Source organism: Apodemus sylvaticus, chromosome 8 (assembly GCF_947179515.1).
Source record: "Apodemus sylvaticus chromosome 8, mApoSyl1.1, whole genome shotgun sequence".
NCBI classification, from domain to species: domain Eukaryota; kingdom Metazoa; phylum Chordata; class Mammalia; order Rodentia; family Muridae; genus Apodemus; species Apodemus sylvaticus.
The window spans coordinates 37,220,503-37,237,417 of NC_067479.1; the positions used below are offsets into that span (position 1 = coordinate 37,220,503).

Below are 16,915 nucleotides of genomic sequence, written 5' to 3' on the forward strand. Positions count from 1 at the left end.
TTTTTGGGCTATACCCAAACTATACACACCTTACTACTGAGACATTAGCTCACTTGTATTTGCTGTTGCTCTATTCTTAATATATAGGCATAGGAACAAGCCTAGAGATAATCAACTCATGAGTGAATACTGTAGACATCATGCATTATGCAGTGGACTGTTGTGCAAAAGTTAAAAATGAAATTATGAGATTTTCAGGTAAGTGAATAGAGAGAGAAGAAAAATCATCTTGTGTGAAATTAATCATGCCCAAAAGGAATAATATGGTATGTGTTCTCTAATATACGGATATTAGCTTTTTTGGGAAGATAATTTTGTAATTATATTTATGTATAGAAAACTTAGTGTACATTTAACACAATTTAGTGCTGAGTTCTTTATCCTTTGCATTTTCCAGCTTGGCAATGAGAGACACAGACTTAGGACCCAGGATGTTGCCACCCCAGTGGCAGCGGATTTTGTCATATCTGTCATTATAATTATTCCAAATAGCTTCCACAATCTTAAGAGTACCCTTGTCTTCCAAGTTAACCTGTGTGAAGGCAATAGTGGTCCATGTCTTCCTGTGGACCAGGTACCCCAGCCTGGCCTTTCCCTTGATGCAGTAATGCACCCCTATCTTTGGACACAGGACAGGCAGGAAAAGCACCAGCTTTAGTGGGGTCTACATCATGGGCAATCACCACCAGCTGAGCCTTCTTGTTTCTCACCAAGGTGGTGACTGTAATGACTCTTGCTCAGAGGACAGGTGGTCTCTTAGTTGGGAAGTCCTCTTTGACAGCAGCTTTCTTCTTAGCACTGGCCAGTAGCTTTTGCTTCTTCTCTTGCTTTGTCCCTGGCCTGTATTTGTGGGCAAGCTTAAGCAGCTGAATAGCTGTTTGCCTGTCCAGGACCTTGGTAGGCTGGTTAATGCCAGGAGGTATTTTGAGCCGCTTATTCAGGATGGCTGTTTGCTGCCGCAGCCTGATATAGTGGCGCCATTTGACGAAGCATGTGAGATATCTTTTGGGCTGCATGTCTTGCCCTTGGAAATAAATAGAGACACTGCAACCAAAGCATTTCCACCGAGCAGGCCTGCAAGTGAGGCAATCAGGAGGGTGTTGTTGCTTCCACAGGCATGTTATCATCCACATGATATAGGTTAGATAGAGAGACAGGGACTAGAAGGGAGAGATGGATCACTCAAGGAAGGTGATGAGGATAGTAGTTGTGCAGAGACACAAGAGAGACTATAGTGGGAAGATTTATTGAGTAGGGGGATGAAAGAGAGATGTAAGGGGAAGAATAGAGGAGGGAAGTGTATATCTATGGGCTATGCATCTGACATTACTAGAAAGAGAGTAGGGAGAAAAGGAGGGGTGAAATCATATAATTACAGTATTAAAAATAAAATATTTAAAACATTATATAGATATAGATTGATGATATACTAGCAGCTATGTATTTATATGGAGATGATATAGATGATAGATAATCATATACATTACATTAATGGTAAACACATAGATATTAAGACAAAAATCTCATATTTCTACCAAGGACAGAACATGTACTATGAGCAGTTAGGTCTTTCAAGCATAATACCAAATGTTCTTGATTTCACTAAAAATTTTAGGAATCAGACTAAGAATTAAAATATCTCTAGGAGCAAACAATAATTCTAATAGCCCATATATACTGAAGCAAAATGATTATCACAATTTACACATCAACTTTATTTTCTGTGAATATATTAGCTATCTATTTTTTAAGGAAGTGGGGTGAACATTTCTAATCCAGAGTAATTCACGTTCGAAGTAAAACACAAAAATATATATATAATTGTATGTATAATTTATAATCTATCAAATATGAGCAGAGTTCTTGTGGTATTCTTGAGCACTCTGGCTCCTACAATTGCTCCTCTTCCTATTCTGCAGCATTTGTAGGGTTAAGCCTAATGTTTGGATGTGGATCTAGGCATCTGCTCACATCAGTTTCTGGATGAAGCCAATCTGATGATGATTATGCTAGGCTCTGTTCCATTAGAGTATATTAGAATATAAATAGGAATCATTTCATTAACTTATTTTTTTTTGCTAGCCATGTTTGGTTCTATCCTAGGTCCATGGTCTGTCTGTTTGCTTATTAATATGTGATGTAATTTTAAATTCTCACAGGCATATATGCGGCTCAATCTGTGTGTGTGATAACTGCATTTAGATAGTAAATTCTGTACTTTTATAATAAATTTTTAAAGAAATATAAAGATTACCTCAGTTGCCTATGTACTGCAAATATGTATGCTTTGATGCACAGAGATAATTATTAAAGATTTTCTCGATATGTGGAAGCTGTAACAACCTCAGTGCTTTATCATCTAAGATTAAGAAGCATGATGAAATTGTATATAGTCATGAATCTGGAGGAATTTTAGAAGAACCAGGTACATTCAAATATGAAGTAACACAGTTTTTTGATGTTATGAAAGTGTTCAAAATGAGCTTTAACATAAATAATCCCATCTGGATAAGGTGAAAATATGTTTCTTTGAACATTAATCACACTGAGGAACAAGCCAACTCATACTTTTATTAAAGAAGTTTTAAAATCCAAACTTTTAATAAGTGAAAACTGATGTCAAGGCCCCTTGTTCCCTAGGAGGAATGATCTCTCTTTCACACTGAATCACACCATATTATGTGACAAGGTAGATGATGTGTTAGTGGCCACATGCTGACTGAGCAGCTGTACAAAATGAATTAAAACCAAAACCTGACAAAGTCTAGATCTGCAAACTTCTTCAAATTTTTAAAATACAGGAAGTTTATTTTGATTATGCCATGAATTAATTTCCATAATTATTTCCATATATTATTTGAAGATGTTTTAAGAATGTTATATTTTATGTGTGTATATTTATAAATATATATGTATACACATAAATTATATATATATATATATATATATATATATATATATATATATATATATATATATATATATACACATATATATACGCACTCTGTAGATTTTTACTTTAGGTGATAATGTTTCTAAATTGTATAAGTACATGAGACAGTAAAGTTAAGCATTCAGAAAGAATCATTTAGGAAGTTTGACTATTTAGTTAGAATCAAATGAGACTTAAGAGTTCAAATGTTACAGATTAAAAGATAGCAGCAGAGGTAATTGTGGATGCTGATATTCCTCTACATCTGTTTTGTTTATTACTTCAACCTCAAATTAATTCCTCTGCAAATACTCTGAAAACTGACAGAATCCTTTCAAAGATCCTCTGTAGTAAGCAAAATTTCAACACTCTTAGCCAAGTTACGTCTAGCATTGTACTCTCTTGGCTGCCCAACACTTTTGGCCCAGGCTGATCTTCATTGCATGACTATCTTTGCATGGCACTGAATTCAATGTGACTTTCTCACATTCCATGTCCTCCTGCTCACTTGTCTTAAGATTTTCCACGGCCCTCCTGCTGCTGCAATTCTATGGGAACTCTAAATCTTCAAAACAGACACTACAATCATTATGTAGCAACTGCCACACCTGTCACCATTTTTGTATGTTTATGCTTCTGACTCACTGATGTCCTTGTCTACTCTGGATTTTAGTTTTCTCTGTGGATGATTTCTCAGCCAGCCAAACCAATTAACGTATCCCTCATTCAGTAACTTGCAACATAACTGTCTTTAAGTACGACACTAATCTAAATGTGACTCCCTATAACTACTCCCAGCTTTAGGACACCTCGAAAAAATATCTACATCTACTTTCTGATTACTTTCCATATCACATAGTATTTCTTGATGCTAAAATTCTTGTTTATATTTGTGTGCGTTGTATCTTTTCAATGGACTGATAAGAATAGTGTATTAACTTAAAAAATATTTGAGAAAAAATTAACAAATTTCTGTGTGATGTAGGGCACTTGATAAATATATTAACACTCATAATACATGTTGGAATTGGAATACTTGTCTTTGACAATGATCCAGCTATCAAGCGAAATTGATTACTGAGAAAACAGCAATGGCATTAGATTAGTTTCTAAAAATAATTTTTAAAACCGGATATTTGTTTTGTCCTTCAGCTTGGGTAACATCCTGAACTTCTCGCCAATGAAAAATGACCTCTAAAGTGCAGAAGAATTTCAATGAAGCTCTCTCTTCAACAGTTGAGAGTAGTGAAATAGCCACTCACTCAGATTCTGGGAAGTAGATACAGCTGTTGAATGTGGCTATTTAGATAATAATGATGATGATGATAAAAGTGTCATAATATAGGATAGGTCTCATGCATGAATACAGTTTGTTTCTATTTTCTGAAGAGATAAGCCATTCTTATTGCACTAAATATTGTTTATGAGCACACATAAGAACATGAAAATATTTAGGAAAACAAACTGTTCCTGACCCTTTCTAATGAAACCATGGAGAAAGTTTCATATATGACATGCATGCACTGGAAGTTGAAGCTCAGTTTTCTGACCTCTCAATATCATCACACACACCCAAGACTTGTCATTAATCAAATATGAGCTTAGTCTAAGATATTCAACATATCTTCTATCCCCAAAGGAGCAAGCTTACTGATCAAAATATATTGCTTCAAAATCAGATCAACACATTTAACAATAGTAATGAGGCAATTTAATTTAAAAAAGATGAAAAAAAAAGTAGCAGTAGATAAGGCTAGACTAATTTCTTTGGCATACTTATTAAAATCCAGATTTAATATCCACCCTTTTAAAGTCACCTCTTCTGAAGTGAGTGATAACATCTTCATTTCATCTTTAAACACATGATTACAACCTTTAAACCTTTTTAATGCTTAATCTCACCTCTTTTAACTGTTTTGAAATCTGCCTTTCAGTTTAAAGTTGACCTACCCTAATCTGTGGATGATTTCCCAGCCAGCGAAACCAATTAACTTATTCCTCATTCAGTAACCTGCAACATAACTGTCTTTAAGTACGACACTAATCTAAATGTGACTCCCTATAACTATTCCCAGCTTTAGGACACCTCGAAAAAATATCTACATCTACTTTCTGATTACATTCCATATCACATAGTATTTCTTGATGTTAAAATTCTTGCTTATATTTCTGTGTGTTGTATCCTTTCAATGGACTGATAAGAATAGTGTATTAGCCCACCCTAATCTCTTGGCTCTTCTCTACTTCTCTATAAAATATAACATTCATTTTCATGGATTTATCTCAATTTAGTTTCTCCATTTATTTATTTGTTCACTTTACATATGGTCACAACTTGTGCCTCTACTCCTGATCCCCCTCACCCACTCCTTCCCCAATCTACTCTCATTCTCCAATGACAGAGTTTAGGGCCTTCTGTGTATACGCCACACCTCAAAGTTTTCCTAGTTCGGTTAAATTTCTTATGAATTTTCCTATCACACTCTATCATACTTTTGCATGTGATTCATTTTTTTCTGAGATATTAAATTATTTTCTCACCTATCTGTAAGTTTTTATAATTCTAGTTAAACCTTAACTTTACATTCATGGGGCTTACTCTTTTCCTTTGTTAAATAATATTGTTTCATTAAGCATCATTTCATATTTTTTTATTTATCTTGTCTAAGTTCCATTAACTACACAAAATAGGAAACAACATTCCCCCTTTTTATTTATACAATTAATACTTTTTCCATTCAATTTTGTTGCAGCTTTGGAGGAATCATCACACACCACTCAAAATGTAGCTGTTCCCAAGTTAGAAATGAGATATTTTTTCCCTATTGGAGGCACGATTATGCAATGACATACAGCACACATTTTTGAGGAAATGGAGTTTTATTTGCCATTTGCTGTCTTTAAACTGCTGGCAAATATATCTTCTTTTAGAATCCATAAACTGGAGTTAAAAAACAGAAGCTAAGCTAAAAGAAGTCCAGACAAGATGGACATATGCTTCCTAAAGTTGACAAAAACACATTTACAAACAAACAAGCAAACTGACTTTTCCTTATGCTGTTGGAACATGAATGACTCTGATCCTGATAGATTTGGACCATGTTCAATGAACATAATATAGTATCATTTAGAGTCATCAGGCTGTGTGTTCCTTTGCATTTAGTTCTAGTATGTTTATTTTAATCTTGCAGGACCATATTTCAGTGTGGAGTGCAAGCCTTACATTAAGATACACTTAGGATTCTCAACTGAGCACTATATCCTTCACACTTTGTCATAATTATAGTTTACAGAAATAGTTGGGCTAGAGAGAATGATAAAAATTAAAATAAGAGATAGCTGCTTCATACTGTTAAATCAAAATATATATTGTGCATCCTGAAATTAGAAAGTATACTTAAAGACTAAATCCGTGAATTTGGGAATAAATGTAGGTGAATGCAAATTATTTTGTTCAAATTACTTTAACTTTATGTCTTTTGTAAATTGGTTGTATGTACTTTGGAATACTTTGACTAAATATTCACCAATGGGAATTATATAATTATTAAAACAAACAACGAATTGCCCACATAGTCTTCCTTCTAATACGTACACGTCTATTGTACCCAACCTTCACTTCTAGTATCTGATAATTTGAAACAAACACGGGTCATTGGAAATATAACTAATTGGATATTGTTCTAGAATCAGTTGTATTTACAAGATCAAACACTGACTGCAAACAAAGTTATTCTTTTAGGGAAGGAAAGCATTTGATTCAGCTTACATATCTGAAAGCAAAAGGTAGAAAGTCAGGACAGAAACTCCAGAAGGAATTTGAAGGAGAAGCCACAGAGCAGTGCTGTTTGCTGGTTCATTCACAGGATCATTTACTTTCTTTTATTTTCATTACTTTATTTTAATTAATTAATTGTGTTATTTATATATCCAATTTACCTCTCACTCACATCCCTATACTTCTCCTTTTCCTTATACCCTCTCCTTCTCCTCAGAGAAGGGAAAGCCTTGCAGAATTAAGCACATCCTCTTCTACTGACACTAAATAAGTAGTCTAGCTAAGAGAATGGGATTGAATAACAAGCAACAGAAGCAAGAACAACCCCTGCACATTCACACACACACATACACACACACATACACACACACACACACAAACACACACACACACACAAACACACACACACACACACACACACACACACACACACACACACACACTCTAATTGTTAGGGGATCCACATGAATACAAATCTTCCCTTCTATAACATATGTGTAGGGGGCCTTGATCCAGCCCCTGCAAGCTTTTAGGTTGGTGGTTCAGTCTCTGCGAACAAAGGTTAGTTTAGTCTCTAGGTCTTTTTAAGGTCTCCAGCTCCAGCATTTCCCTTTCCCTGTGTTTGACTATGGGTGGCTACATTTGTTTCAATCTGGAGCTGGATGAAGCCCTGCAGGAATAATTATGGTAGGATCCTGTCTGTAAGCATAGCATAGTATCATTAATAGTGTTAGATGTTGGCTCTCTCACATGAGTTGGATCTCAAGATGGACCTGTCAAGGTTGGTCATTTCTTCAGTCTGCTCCACCTTTTTAAATTTAACTTGTTTGTTTATTGTTTGATTTACATCCCAAACTGAGTCTATTTCTGGTCCCCTCCTTGAAGAGTTCCTCCACCTATCCTCCTTCCCCTTCTGTTCTGAGAGGTTGTGGCCACCTGGGTTTGAGTCACCCTGCTGCATTAAGTCTCTGCAGGATTTGACATATCCTCTCCCACTGAGACCAAAAAAGTCAGCCCTGTTGAGGAACAGTTTCCACAGTCAAGCTACAGCTTTAAGAACAGCCCCTGTTCCTGCTTTCGGGGGATCCACATGAATATTTAGCTTCACATATGCTGTATATATGCCAGGGGCTTCAGTCCAGACCTTGTATGCTCTGGTTGGTGGTTCAGTCTCTGAGAACTCCCAGAGGCACAGGTTAGTTGACTCTGTTGATCTTCTCTGAGTTCCTATCCCTTTCACACCCTTCAATCCTTCCAGCAACTCCTATGTAAGAGTCCTCAACCTCCATCAAATGTTTAGCGGTGGGTCTCTGTATCTGTTTCAGTCAGCTGCTAAGTAGAGCCTCTCAGAGGACAGTTATTTTAGGTTCTGTCTGTAAGCATAACGGAGTATCATCAAAGTGTTAGGGAAAGGTCTCAAATTGGACTGGTTATTGGTTGTCCATTGATTCGGTTCCTGCATTCCTTTTAGATAGGACAAATTATGGGTCAAAATTTTTGTGGGTGGGGTTGCTATCCTTATACTTCCACTGGGGGTTATGCCTGGACATAGGAAGAGTTGTCTTCTGGTTCTATGTCCCCACTGTTAGGCACCTTCGCTAATGTTACCTGCATTTGCTCCTTGGAGCCTCCACCATCTAGAGATTCCCTTTGTAGCCCATCCCAGGCAGCTGCAGATTTGTATTCATTCTACTGGCCCTCTCGCCCTCAATTCTGTCTCTCCCCACACCTGATCCTTACCTCCCCACTCCTCTCTTCCTCCTAACTTCTATTCAATTTTCCCCTGCCCTATACCTCCTATGACTATTTTATTTTCTCTTCTAAATGAGATTTAATTATCCTCCCTTGGGCCTTTCTTCTTGTTGCTCTGTTTTGAATCTGTGGGGAATATCATGGGAATCCTCTAGTATATAACTAATCTCCACTTAACAGTGAGTACGTTCCATGTATGTCTCTATCTAGTCCCGGACATGTTCCCAACTTATTTCCACTCTCACTTCTAGCCCTCTCCTGACACCCCTTTCCAAACCTCATCCCCATCTCTGTTCCAAACCTTAATTCCTCTTCCAACTAGTTCCCCCCCTTTATTCATTTCTGATGTCTATTTTGCTTAGCTGTCTGAGTGATATTAACATATGTTCCATTGGGCCCTTCTTAATAATTATTTTCTTTGGCTCTGTGGATTGTAACATGATTAACCTGTACTTCATAGCTGATGTCCACTTATAATTGAGTATTATACTATGTGTGAACTCAGGATGATATTTTCTAGTTCCATCCATGTGAGTGCAAATTTAATATTTTATTCTTAATAGCTGAAGAGTATTACAGTGTGCAGTTGCATATTTTCTTTATCCATTCTTCAATTGGATGACATTTAGAATGTTTCCAATTTGTGGCTATTAAAAAGAAAGCTTCTATGAACATAGTTGAGCAAGTGTTCTTGCTGTATAGTTGACAATCTTTGGATACTTTCTCATAGGTGGAAAAGCTTAGACTTTGGGTAGAACTGTTTCAATTTTTTTTCTGAGAAACTACCAAATTTATTCCCAAAGTGGTTGTACAAGATTGCACTTCCACCAACAATGAAGGATTATTCCCCTTGCTCCATAACTTTGCTACTAAGATCAATAAATAGTAAATAGAAACTCAAGAAATTGAAAATCTGAAGATTCTGGTTGTAAGACCTAAGACCCTAAGAGAACAGCTCAGGCTATAGTATCAGGATATAGTATCCAGCAAAACTCTCAATTACAATAGATGGAGAAACCAAGATATCCCATGATAAAACCAAATTTATACAATATCTTTCCACAAATCCAGCCCTACAAAGGAAAATAGAGGGAAAACACGAACACAAGGAGGGAAACTACACCCTAGAAAAATCTAGAAAGTAATCTTTTTTCAACAAACCCAAAAAGAAGATAACCACACAAATGTAAAAATAACATCAAAAATAACAGGAAGCAACAATCACTATTCCTTAATATCTATTAACATCAATAGTCTTGGTATCTCTATAAAAAGACGGACTGCTTTTCTGCTGGGGAAGATTCTTGCCAGGCCTGCCACAGTGAAAACACCATACTGATACTTCCTAGAGGACCAACAGCACTCAGGGCATTTAGTAAGAACTACTTCTATCTCTGAAGTTCCAGAGCTACTGCCAGGTGTCCTGTGGGATTTGCTACCCAGAAACCACCAAAAATCCTGCCTTCCAGAATACCACTCCCTTTCCATTCCTTTGTCCCCTTCAGCTGCCTATCTTCTCTTCTGGGACAAACTCTTGCAAGGTCTGCCCCAATGATCACAATGATGGCATCATCTTCTGATACATCTTAGAGAACCACCTGAACTCAGGACATTTGAACTCTCCACGGGATTGCAGAGAGGACTGGGAGCACAGGTAAGAGCACCACTACTGCTCAGAGGAACCAGTCTAGAAATCTCAGGCAGGAGCCTTCCATTTTCTATCTCTGGCTGGGGACCATCCTCTTCCACACTGCTCCATATCCAGGTGAAGCAGGAAGACAGCTAACTTCCCAGGTTTGTGGAGAGGCCTGAGAGCACAGAGCTAATCCTGGGCCACAGAGCTACATATACAAACACGACCACAGGAGAGTTGGTCTCCCAGAAGTTTCTACATACCTGTGTGCACAGAGAGAATACTAATACTACGAGTAGAGATACAAAGGCTAGCAGGACAGATTAGCCACAGTCAGAGACAGCAATTCCAGCTAACACCAGAGATAGCCAGACAGCAAAAGAAAAACACGAGAATGTTACCAACAGAACACAAGGCAACATGGCACCATCAGAACCCAGTTCTCCCACAACCACAAATCCTGGAACTCCAAAACACCCGAAAAACAGGAGCTTGATTTAAAATCACATTTCATGATGCTGAAAGAGGACTTCAAATAGGACATAAATAACTCCCTTAAAGAAATACAGGAGAACATGTGTCAACAGATGAAAGCCCTTAAAGGGGAAACACAAATATCTCTTAAAGAAATATGGGAGAACATGTGTCAACAGGTAGAAGCCCTTAAAGAGGAAACACAAAAGTCACATTGAAGAATTCTAGGAAAACAGAAATAAGTAAAGGAACTGAACAAAACCATCCAGAATCTAAAAATGGAAGTAGAAACAATAAAGAAATCACAAAGTGAGACTCTGGAGATAGAAAACCTTGGAAAGAAATCAGGAGTCAGAGATACAAGCATAAACAACAGAATAAAAGAGACAGGAGAAAGAATCTCAGGTGCTGAAGATACCATAGAAAACATTGATTCAACAGTCAAAGAAAATGCAAAATGCAAAAAGCTTGTAACCCAAAACATCCAGGAAACTGAGGACACAATGAGAAGACCAAACCTAAAGATTATAGGTATAGAAGAGAGTGAAGATTTACAACTTAATGGGCCAGTAAATATCTTCAAGAAACTTATAGAAGAAAACTTCCCTAACCCAAAGAAAGTGATGCCCATGAACATAAAAGAAGCCTATAGAAATCCAAACAGACTAGACAAGAACAGAAATTCCTCCCATCACAAATAATCAAAAGACCAAATGCACTAAACAAAGAAAGAATATTAAAAGCACTAAGGGAAAAAGATCAAGTAACATATAAAGGCAAACCTATCAGAATTACACCAGACTTCTCACCAGAAACTGTGAAAGCTAGAAGATCCTGGTCAGATGCCATATAGACCCTAAGAGAATATAAATGTAAGCCCAGGGAACTATACCCAGCAAAACTCTCGATTACCATAGAAAGAGAAACAAGACATTCCATGACAAAACCAAATTTACATAATATCTTTCCACAAACTCAGTTCTACAAAAGATAATGGCTGTAAAATACCAACACAAGGAGGAAGCTACAATAAAGTAGTCTTCTTTCAACAAAACCAAAAGAAGATAGCCACACAAACAGAATACCACTTTTAACAACAAAAATAACAGGAAGTAACAATCACTTTTCCTTAATATTTCTCAACATCAGTGGTCTCAATTCCCCAATAAAAAGACATAGACTAACAGACTGGATATGTAAACAGGACTCTATTTTGCTGCATACAAGAAACACACTTCAGTGACAAAGACAATAACTTCTTCAGAATCAAAGGTTGTAAAACAATTTTCCAAGCAAATGGTTCCAAGAAACAAGTTGGAGTGGCCATTCTTATATCAGATAAAATTGACTTAAAATGAAAAGTTGTCAAAAAAGATAAGGAAGAATACTTTATACTGGTGAGAGGAAAAATTGATCAAGATGAATTCTCAGTTCTGAACATCTATGACCCAAGGGCATAGATACAAGGGCACCCACATTCATAAAAGAAACTTTACTAAAGCTCAAATCACACATTGTACAGGACACAATAATAGTGGGAGACTTCAACACTCCATTCTCAGCAGTGGATAAATCATGGAAACAGAAACTAAACACAGACACTTTGAAACTAATTGAAGTTATGAACCAAATGAATCTAAAAGATATTTATAGGACATTCCATACTAAAGGAAAAGAATATACCTTCTTCTCAGTACCTCATGGTACCTTCTCCAAAACTGAACATATAGTTGGTCACAAAACAGGCCTCAACAAATACAGGAATATTGAAATAATTCCATGCATCCCTTCAGATCACCCTGGCCTGATGAAACAAAAGCAAAGGAAAGCACACTTACATTGAACAATGCTCTATTCAATGACAGCTTGGTCAAGAAAGAAATAAAGAAAAAAACTAAAGACTTTTTTAGAATTTCATGAAAATGAGGACACATCATACCAAAACTTATGGGACTCAATAAGAGCAGTGTTAAGAGGAAAACTCATAGCACTAAGTGCCTCCAAAAAGAAAATGGGGAGGACTTACTCTAGCAGCTTGACAACACACCTGAAAGCTCTAGAAAAAAAAAGTAAATGCACCCAAGAGGAGTAAACAGCAAGTAATAATCAAGCTCAAGGCCAAAATCAACAAAATAAAAACAAAAAGAACTATACAAAGAACCAACAAAATCAGGAGCTGTCTTTGAGAAAATCAACAAGAAAGATAAACCTTTAGTCAGACTAACCAGAGGGCACAGAGGCACTATCCAAATCAATAAAACCATAAGTGAAAAGGGAGACATAACAACAGAAACTGTGGAAATTAGAAGAATCACCAGATCCTACTACAAGAACTTATACAAAATAAAATTGGAAAATTTGGACGAAATGGACAATTTTCTAGAAATATACCAGGGCTAACATTAAAACAGGATCAGATAAACCATCTAAATAGTCCCATAAGTCCTGAGAATTTAGAAGTAGTTGTTAATAGTCTCCCAATCAAAAAGAGCCCAGGACCAGATGGGTTTAGTGAGGAATTCTATCAGATCTTCAAAAACGGCCTAATACAGATACTCTTAAAACTATTCCACAAAATAGAAACACAATGAACACTACCCAATTCATTCTAGGAAGCCACAATAATGCTTATGCCTAAACCAAAGACCAAACAAGGAATGAGAACTTCAGACCAATTTCACTTATGAACATTGATGCAAAAATACACAATCAAATTCTTGCTAACAGAATGCAAGAATACATCAAAACAATCATTCACCATGATCAAGTAGCCATCATCCCAGGAATGCAGGGATGGTTCAATATATGGAAATCCATCAATGTAACCCACTGCATAAAGAAACTCAAAGAAAAAAAAAACACATGGTCATGTCATTAGATGCTGTAAAAGCTTTTGACAAAATTCAGCATCCCTTCATGATATAAATCTTGGAGAGAGTAGGAATTCAAGGTCCATACCTAAACATAGTGAAAGCAATATATAGCAACAACATCAAACTAAATGGAGAGAAACTTGAAGCAATCCCATTGTAATTGGGGGCTAGACAAGGCGGCCCACTCTCTCACTATTTATTCAATATAGCACTTGAAGTACTAGCCATAGTAATTAGACAAAAAAAGGGGGTCAAAGGTATAAAAATTGGAAAGGAAGCAGCCAAAATATCACTATTTGCATGTGATATGAGCTTATACTTATGCGACCCCAAAAGTTCCACCAGAGCACTTCTAAACCTGATAAACAACTTCAGCAAAGTGGCTACATATAAAGTTAACTCAAACAAATCAGTAGCCTTCCTCTACTCAAAGGATAAACAAACTGAGAAAGAAATTAGGGAAATGATATCTTCCACAATAGTCACAAATAATATTGCATACATTGGTGTGACTCTAACCAAACAAGTGAAAGACCTGTATGACAAGAACTTCAAGCCTCTGAAGAAAGAAATTGAGGAAAATCTCAGAAGATGGAAAGATCTCCCAGGATTGATATAGTAAAAATGGCCATCTTTCCGAAAGCAGTCAACAGATTCAGTGCAATCCCCATCAAAATTCCAAATCAATTCTTCATAGAGCTAGAAAAAGCAATCAGCAAATTCATTTGGAATAACAAAAAGCTCAGGATAGCTAAAAATATTCTCCACAACAAAAGATCTCCTGGAGGAACTACCATTCTTGACCTCAAGCTCTACTACAGAGCAGAAGTGATAAAAAACTGTTTAGTATTGATAAAGACATAGGTAGGAAGATCAATGGAATAAAATTGAAGACCCAGAAATGAATCCACACACATATACTCAGTTGATCTTTGACAAAGGAGCTAAAAATAATCCAGTGGGGAAAAAGATAGCATTTTTAACAAATGGTGCTGGATCAACTAGAGGTCAACATGCAGAAAAATGTCAATTGACCCATGCTTATCTCCTTGTACAAAGCTCAAGTCCAAGTGGATCTAGGACCTTCACATAAAACCAGATACACTGAAGATTGTAGACAAGAGAGGAGGAAAGAGCCTTAAACACATGGGCACGTGTGGGAAATTTTCCTGAATAGAATACCAATGGCTTATGCTCTAAGAACAAGAATTGACAAACAGGACTTCATAGAGCTGCAAAGTTTCTGTAAAGCAAAGGACAATGTCAATAAAACAAAATGGCAACCAACAGATTGGGAGAAGATCTTTACCAATCCTACATGAGATAGAGGGCTAATCTCCAGTGTATACAAAGAATTCAAGAAGTTAGACTCCAGAGAAAATAATCCTATTAAAAATGGGGTACAGAGCTAAACAGAAAATTTTCAGCTGAGGAAACTTGAATGGCTGTGAAGCACCTAAAGAAATGATCAGCATCCTTAGTTATCAGGGAAATGCAAATCAAAACAACCCTGAGATTATACCTCACACCAGTCAGAATGGCTAAGTTGAAATATTCAGGGGACAGCAGATGCTCGAAAGGATGTGGGGAAGAGGAACACTTTTCCATTGCTGGTGGGATTGCTAGATGGTTAAACCAGTCTGGAAATCAGTTTGACAGTCCCTCAGAAATTAGACATAGCACTACCTTAGGACCCAGCTATGCCCCTCCTGGGAATATGTCCAGAAAATGCTCCAATAAGGACACGTGCTCCACTATGTTCATAGCAGCCTTATTTATAATAGCCAGAAGCTGGAAAGAACCCTGATGTCCTTCAGCTGTGGAATGGATACAGAGTGCCTCCAAAAAACATGGAGAGAGCATACCTAGCCACTTAACAGAACACCTAAAAGCTCTAGCACAAATATACCCAAGTGGAGTAGATGTCAGGAAATAGTCAAATTCAGGGCTAAAATCAACCATGTAGAAACAAAAAGAACTATACAAAGAATCAACAAAACTGGGAGCTGTTTCTTTGAGATAATGAACAGGATAGATCAACTGCTTACACTAACCAGAGCACACAGAAACAGTATCTAAATTAAAAATTCATAATTGAAAAAGGAGATACAACAACAGAAACTGAGGAAATTCAAAAAAACCATCAGATCCTACTACAGAAGCCTATACTCTACTCAACTGGAAAATCTGGATGAAATGGACAATTTTCAAGACAGATAACAAATACCAAAGTTAAATCTGGATCAGATGTCAAAACAATCATTTACCATGATCAAGTAGGCTCCATTCTAGGGATGCAGGGATGATTCAATATATGAGAATCCATTAATGCAATCCACTATATAAATAAACTCAATGGAAAAATCACATGATAATCTTCTTAGATGCAGAAAAATCATTGACAAAATGCAATACTCCTCCATTTTAAAAGTATTGAAAATAGCAGGAATTCAATTGCTTAAACATAATAAAAGCAATTTACTGCAAACTGACTGCCAACCAAATTAAATGGAGATATACTTGAACCAATCTCACTAAAATCAGGGATAGGATGACCAGTCTCCATATATCTATTCAATATATGACTTGAAGTACTAGCTAGAACAATAAGACAACAAAAATGGATCAAGGTGATACAAATTGGTAAAGAAGAAATAAAGGCATCACTATTTGCAGATGATATGATAGTATAAAAAAGCAACTCCATAAATTCTACCAGAGAACTTTTCCAGCTGGCAAACAAATTTAGCCAAATGGCTGGATATAAAATTAACTCAAATCAGTAGACTTTCTTCTATACAAGTGATAAACAGGCTGAGAAAGAAATTAGGGAAACAACTCCTTTCACAATAGCCACAATAATATGAAATATCTTGGGGTAACTCTAGCCAAACAAATGAAAGATATGTATAATAATAACTTTGAAGTCTCTCAGGAAAGAAATTGAAGATTTCAGAAAATTGAGAAAACTCCCACACTAATGGATTAAGATAGTAAAAATGGCCATCCTACCAAAGACAATCTACAGATTCAATGAAATCACCATCAAAATTCCAAACCATTTTTTCAAAGACTTTGAAAAAGTGTTTCTCAAATTCATCTGGAAAGGCAAACAGATAGCAAACGCAATTCTTAACAATAAAAGAAAGGCTAGGTGAATCACTGTCCCTGACCTCAAGCACTACAGAGCAATAGTGATAAAAACCATATGGTATTGTTACAGAAACAGACAGGTTGGTCAAAGGAATTGAATTGAATTTCCAGAAATAAAACCACACACTTACGAACATGTGATCTTTGACAAAGAAGCCAAAAATATACAATGGAAAAAAGCATTTTCATTAAATGGTGCTGGTCTATCTGTCTCTATGTAGAAAAATGAAAATAGACCCATTTGTCACCTTGCACAAAGCTCAAGTCCAAGTGGGTGAAGACCCTCAACATAAAACCAGATATACTGAATCTAATAGAAA

General features: G+C 36.5%; 1 pseudogene; it reads right to left on the reverse strand.

Moving 5' to 3' along the window:
* Positions 1 to 352: 352 nt before the first annotated feature.
* LOC127691164 (60S ribosomal protein L7a-like) lies at positions 353 to 1,133 on the reverse strand (annotated as a pseudogene).
* Between the last annotated feature and the right edge of the window lie 15,782 nt (positions 1,134 to 16,915).